This window comes from Vollenhovia emeryi, unplaced genomic scaffold (genome assembly GCF_000949405.1).
Source record: "Vollenhovia emeryi isolate VEMERY1.0 unplaced genomic scaffold, V.emery_V1.0 DF939712.1, whole genome shotgun sequence".
NCBI classification, from domain to species: domain Eukaryota; kingdom Metazoa; phylum Arthropoda; class Insecta; order Hymenoptera; family Formicidae; genus Vollenhovia; species Vollenhovia emeryi.
The window spans coordinates 3201-9713 of NW_011966654.1; positions in this window are offsets into that span (position 1 = coordinate 3201).

Genomic DNA, 6513 nt, shown 5'->3' on the forward strand with positions numbered 1-6513 from the left:
ACCAACCCCGGATTCGGATTCAGCGACCCCAAAAACGTATAGAAATGTTTATCTCGTCTGGTGGACAAGACCTTTTTTTTCGTGTGCCTGTGTTATCATTTTAGCAATTTTTCGTTAAAAAATTTATTTTCACTGAAACTCTGCAAATTTCATAATATACAACATTTATAAAATTTTTTCACTAATTTTTAGTAATATTAATTACCTTTCATCTAATTTCGCAGTATTTCATTGAATTTCATAACGAAACTTATGATTTATTTTAAAATGGTTTCAGCAAGTTTCTAATAACTTTCATTTCACTTTTCATCAATTTCATTACATTTTCAGCAAAATTTTCCATCAGGAAAATCTATCTCTGATAGTATCAAAGTATTAAATCATAAGTTTCGTTATGAAATTCAATGAAATACTGTGAAATTAGATAAAAGTTAATTAATATTACTAAAAATTAGTGAAAAAAATTTTGAAATGTTGTATATTATAAAATTTGCAGAATTTCACTGAAAATAAATTTTTTAATGAAAAATTGCTGAAATGATAATGAAATTGGGTCAATTGCAAGAGATTTTCAACCAAATTTCAGCAAATTTCATTACGTTTTCAGCAAAATTTTTCCATTAGGTTATTTATTAATAAACATCCTTTTCACGTCCTAAAAACGTCCAGTTTTGGTCCGGCGGGGCCTTAAATCAGACGTTTTTAGGACATCCTTAAAAGTAACATTGGACGTTTTTAAAACGTCCTAAAGATATTAATGGATCTAAAATGGACGTCTTAAATACGTACGTAACGTCTAATATGTACGTTTTTAATACGTCTTTGAAACGTTTTTGTGCTGTCTGGGTTTGTTTTAGACTCAAAACTAGAATATCAATTCAGTTCAAAATATCTACAGTTTTGAGAAAAATATTCTAAATTAAGTGTAATTTCTCTTTAAAAATGAGGCAAGAAAAACTCTTATTTGATTGATATTTCATATCAATATTTTTTAGGTGTTATTAATTAGTTGCAGGATAGAGAAGTTGTCGAGTTTCTAGAAATTATCTATTTTGTAGTCAAACAGTGCTCCACAAAACTTATTGTTCGATTACACCGTATTCTCATTTGTTGTCCATGAGACATCCGAACTGGACATCCATTGGATGTACTGTATTTTCGTCCACCATAGGTCCACTGGACATCCAACTGATCCAATATGAATGTCCAAGGGACATCCATATTTATCTATCCGATGTCCATAGGATGTCTTATGGATGTAGTTACGCCGGACATTTGGACATAATAAGTACGCCCTATGGACAGACAACGGACGTAAATGGACATCCCACGGATATCCGTACTGGACCAATCGAATGTCCGTCGGATATCTGGTGGACGTACATGTGCTCTGTGGGTATGTAACCGGCTGAAATAGTAGAGGTCTATTTTCAGAAATTTTATTTTAATTTACTGAATCTGCTATTAAAAAATGAGTTTTGTAACTTTATTATACATGTCAAAAAGTAAAAAATAATTTTTTATTGGTAAATATTAAAAAATGGTGGATCTGCAGCAGTGTGAAGGAGACGGTCGATTTGGTAAAGTGGTCCGCGGCTAGCAACATAAGTGCCGTAATTTTTAATCTAAAACAAAAAACTAATTTTTTCATTTTCTTTACTTCAATACTTAAAGAAATACGTAGCCGTTTTTGAAAACATTAATTTTTAATAAAGTAGCTGTTGACATTGTCGGTTTTAGAGAGCGATAAAACCAACGATGTCAACAGAGGTTTTTGAAGCTATCAAACCAGTGTACATAGATTTAAGTTCAGATGAATTGCTCAATCGTTGCTTGGGTGAATTTACACAAAACAGCAACGAAAGTTTTAATTCCACCATGTAGTCGATTGCACCAAAGAGTTCATCAAGCGGTAAAAGAGTATTTGAGCTTTGTGCTGACATTGCTGTGTGTCAATTTAATGATGGAATTTGTAGTATTATGCAAATAATGCAAATTCTGAACATTATGGTGGGCCCAAACTGTTATAATTTTTGTGTCGAGGCTGATGAAGCTCTCCGACCGTTCACTCAGTGATGCAGCGAAAGAGGCTCGCTTGAGCTTATAGTCTGCCAGAAAGGATAAAGAAACTAAAAATTTTGCTATTGAAGGGCAACTTTATGGTCCTGAGATCGCAGACTAAAGGTAAATTCAGTACAGATAAGAAAATTTCCATAGTTTCTAAAAATATCAACATTTAAAACTTTAAACGCGTTTTTTTCAAAACAGCATCTTTGAAGTTGGCTAGCAGTAGAACTCAAACAATTTTCGGTTAGGTTAGGTTAACGGGAGATTAGCAAAAAGAGCTTGAGTCAGGAATAAAAAGGTAGAACGAGGTTTCCGAGTTGTTAGAAAGAGGACACAGTCTAGACTTGAAGGTACTTTATTCACATTCGTCTGTAGCACAAAACGGACACCCGATAACACACGGTATACAGGGTGTTCGATTTAATCTGTCCAGGCCGATATCTCGGAAACTATCGAAGCTAGACGAAAGATCCAAAAAGGTTCTTCAATGGCTTTACTTCTAGATAATTTCCGCAAGATAGGACCGTGCCCTTTCGTACTGATTTTTGAGGGGGGAGGGGGGACAATTTTTTCAAATGGAAACCCCATACAAACATAAGACCAATTGGTGGGGCTCGAAAAGTCGAATCCAACGACCTATATTTTTGTATACTTATCCCGAAAATTTCGGCCACTGCGAATTTTTGAAGAGCGCGCACGCGCATTCATACTGTTCGACCAATCTGTCCAGGCCGATATCTCGGAAACTATCGAAGCTAAACGAAAGATCCAAAAAGGTTCTCGAATGGCTTTACTTCTAGATAATTTTCCGCAAGATAGGACCGTGCCCTTTCGTACTGAATTTTGAGGGGAGAAGGGGGGACAATTTTTTCGAATGGAAACCCCATACAAAAATAACGAATCCTGTGATGTTTTCGTGACTTTTGCAAGTATTTTTGCACTTACAACAATTTAAATCTTCTAGTCGCTATTGCGCTACGCGGTCGTTTCATTGTGTGAGCCGTGGAGATCAGGACCTCCTAGTTCGTCACTCCCAAGATATTTTTTGACTCCAAACCCTCCCCATCCGAATCTCTGTGCGTGCGTGCGTGCATGTTTACGTGTATTTGTGGTGTGTAGTTATGCATTTGGCTTAATGACGGCGCATTTCCGTCAAGTGCATTAACGGAGATTTTCTATGTCGTCCGTTCTGTGCAATGCACATTTCAACACGTGTTCCTATCTCTCTCATTACTCTTTCCAGTTGTGAATGCGATGTTAATCGTGTTGTGGAAGTGTACTCTGAATCGTTCCCAAATCGTTTTATTCCTCATCGGAGAACTTTTCAACGCGTAGCGGAACGATTCGACAATTATGGCAGTGTGCTTCCACAACCACGTCTTGTCGTTGGATTCGACTTTTCAAGCCCCACCAATTGGTTTTATGTTTGTATGGGGTTTCCATTTGAAACAATTGTCCCCCCTCTCCCCTAAAAAATCAGTACGGAAGGGCACGGTCCTACCTTGCGGAAAATTATCTAGAAGTAAAGCCATTGAAGAACCTTTTTGGATCTTTCGTCTAGCTTCGATAGTTTCCGAGACATCGGCCTTGACAGATTAAATCGAACACCCTGTATACAGGGTATTAGGGATAAGGTGTCCAAGACTTCATATTTAGATAGACAAGGATAAACTCAAAAGGAAAGTTATACAGGGTTTCCGAAAAATCGTCTACTCCACTTCGGGAGGTGATTTGGGACCCAAAAACAAGCAAAAAAGTTCATACAAACATAGGTCCGGAAATGAGCCGTTTCCGAGTTATAGCCACTTTTATGTTCAAAAATCGTAATTTAGAATCCACTTGGCATCCCTCTTTCTTAATTATTTCTTAAACTAAAAATTTTTATTGTTTTTTGATGTTACCCGTATGTTACCCGTATTGGCGGGTATATTGGTAACGAACTTATAGGGCCATATTTCTTTGAAGAAAGATTAAATGGTCAGAATTATGTACGATTTCTTAGAGAAGAGTTAGGCCACCTTCTTGAAAACCTCCCTTTAATAATACGACAAAACATGTGGTTCATGCATGATGGTGCACCCGCGCATTTTAGCCGTGTTGCCAGAGATCATTTGAATCGAAATTATGGTCAGAGATGGATAGGGCGTGGAGGTCCAGTTGCCTGGCCCCCAAGATCACCAGACATGAATCCACTTGATTTTTATCTATAGGGTCATATAAAATCAATTTGAAGTCATGGACATCTTATCCCTAACACCGTGTATATCTACAACGGGCAACACTCTGTTACGCGTCCGACTACCGCTGTGGTTTAAAGCCGAAGACCCGTGTAAACCTCTCGTACAATAAGTGAAGTGACCAATATGGCGGTAACACAAAGAGCAGCGCGTTATTGTCTGCGTGCTGTGTCTGCGTGTAAAAGTTTTAATATATTACCTATACAAATATTAGGTGTACAACTTTGCTTCCGCCGTTTTTCGATAGATGGCTGCAGCGGTAAGTGCTGGTCGAAATAGGTAGATAAAAAATGTCACACAGTAAGCCTGGACAGCTGTCAACATAACGACAGCACCACATTAGTGAATTTGTGTTTGCATTATAAATTTATTCTCAATCGAAGATGTCAGTTTTCGAGCCAAATTCTCGTCATTTGCGTATCCGTTCGACTAAGAACGGATACAGATGCCTCAACCTCGAGTCACGTGGAATTCTGCCTCCACCCTTTAACGTCCTTCTCTCTTCCTTGAATTCTTCTGCTTGTACGCTTCTTAAAATCATATCTTTAGCGCCCTCCAATTCCTGGGCGGATATTTGTTCGCCTTTTATCACCCTTTCACTGGGCCTTACAGCCTCTATAAATCTTAAGACATACGCTATCACACGGTATAATCTATGTAACGACGAATATCACTTATATTGTATCATTGGCTCGCTTATCACATTGCTCATTATTATGACAGGTTTGCGCCGTTCAGGTACGCTTTCGTCTAGCAATTCATCCCCTTCTTCCGGCCATGCTCTTTCGTTTTCGTTCAACCAACGAGGGCCATTCCATCACAGGTCAAACCCCTTTAACTGCTCCGGTGTGATCCCTCTCGAGACCAAGTCCGCTGGATTCTCTTTTGATGGCACCTGATGCCATTCAGAAGGAGACAAATTGTTTTGTATCTCATTTACTCGGTTAGCCACAAACGTTTGCCACCTTCGTGCTGTGGAGTTCAACCAAGCCAGTACTATTTTTGAGTCAGTCCAGTAATACCTTTGGTGTATCGGTTAAGTTCAAATCGTCTGTTACCTGTTTCATTAATTTTGTCAAAAGCCCCGTCCCACACAACTCCAATCTTGGCAACGATATAACCTTTAATGGGGCTACACGGGACTTCGAACAAACCAACCTAACCTTCGTCTCATCATGATTACTTATCCCTGGTAAAAATTCCGTTAGAAACGGATAGAACGTGGATTCTATCCGTTTCTGACTGCTCTACTATGCGTTTTTGGTCCTGCAATTACGGATAGAAACAGATAAAAAATGTTGCAGAACCTATAAGATTATATACGCAAAAACAGTAGGGAAAGGCTAACTGTATCTAAGTGATTCCTAATGGAGTGGAACTTATCCGAATCTATGTGCAGACATAATTACGAATCCTATCCGTTCCTATACGCAGTCAGTTTTCAATGTCTATCCGTATCTAACTGCGGAACCAAACAGGATATATCTATCTGCATTTGTTCGTAATGTTGACGTCCGTTCTATCTGTTGCTTACTGCAAATGCGTATACGTATCCTATCAGTTTCTTACGGAAGAAGCAGATAGGATATCTATCTGCATTTGCCCGGTTGTGACTTGCTCGCTCTATCCGTTTCTATCTGCAAAAAAATATATACAGGGTGTTCGATTTAATCTGTCCAGGTCGATGTCTCGGAAACTATCGAAGCTAGAAGAAAGATCCAAAAAGGTTCTTCAATGGCTTTACTTCTAGATAATTTTCCGCAAGATAGGACCGTGCCCTTTCGTACTGATTTTTGAGGGGGGAGGGGGGACAATTTTTTCAATTGGAAACCCCATACAAACATAAGACCAATTGGTGGGGCTCGAAAAGTCGAATCCAACGACAAGACGTGGTTGTGGAAGCACACTGCCATAATTGTCGAATCGTTCCGCTACGCGTTGAAAAGTTCTCCGATGAGGAATAAAATGATTTGGGAACGATTCAGAGTACACTTCCACAGCACGATTAACATCGCATTCACAACTGGAAAGAGTAATGAGAGAGATAGGAACACGTGTTGAAATGTGCATTGCACAGAACGGACGACATATAGAAAATCTCCGTTAATGCACTTGACGGAAATGCGCCGTCATTAAGCCAAACGCATAACAACACACCACAAATACACGTAAACATGCACATGCGCACGCACAGAGATTCGGATGGGGA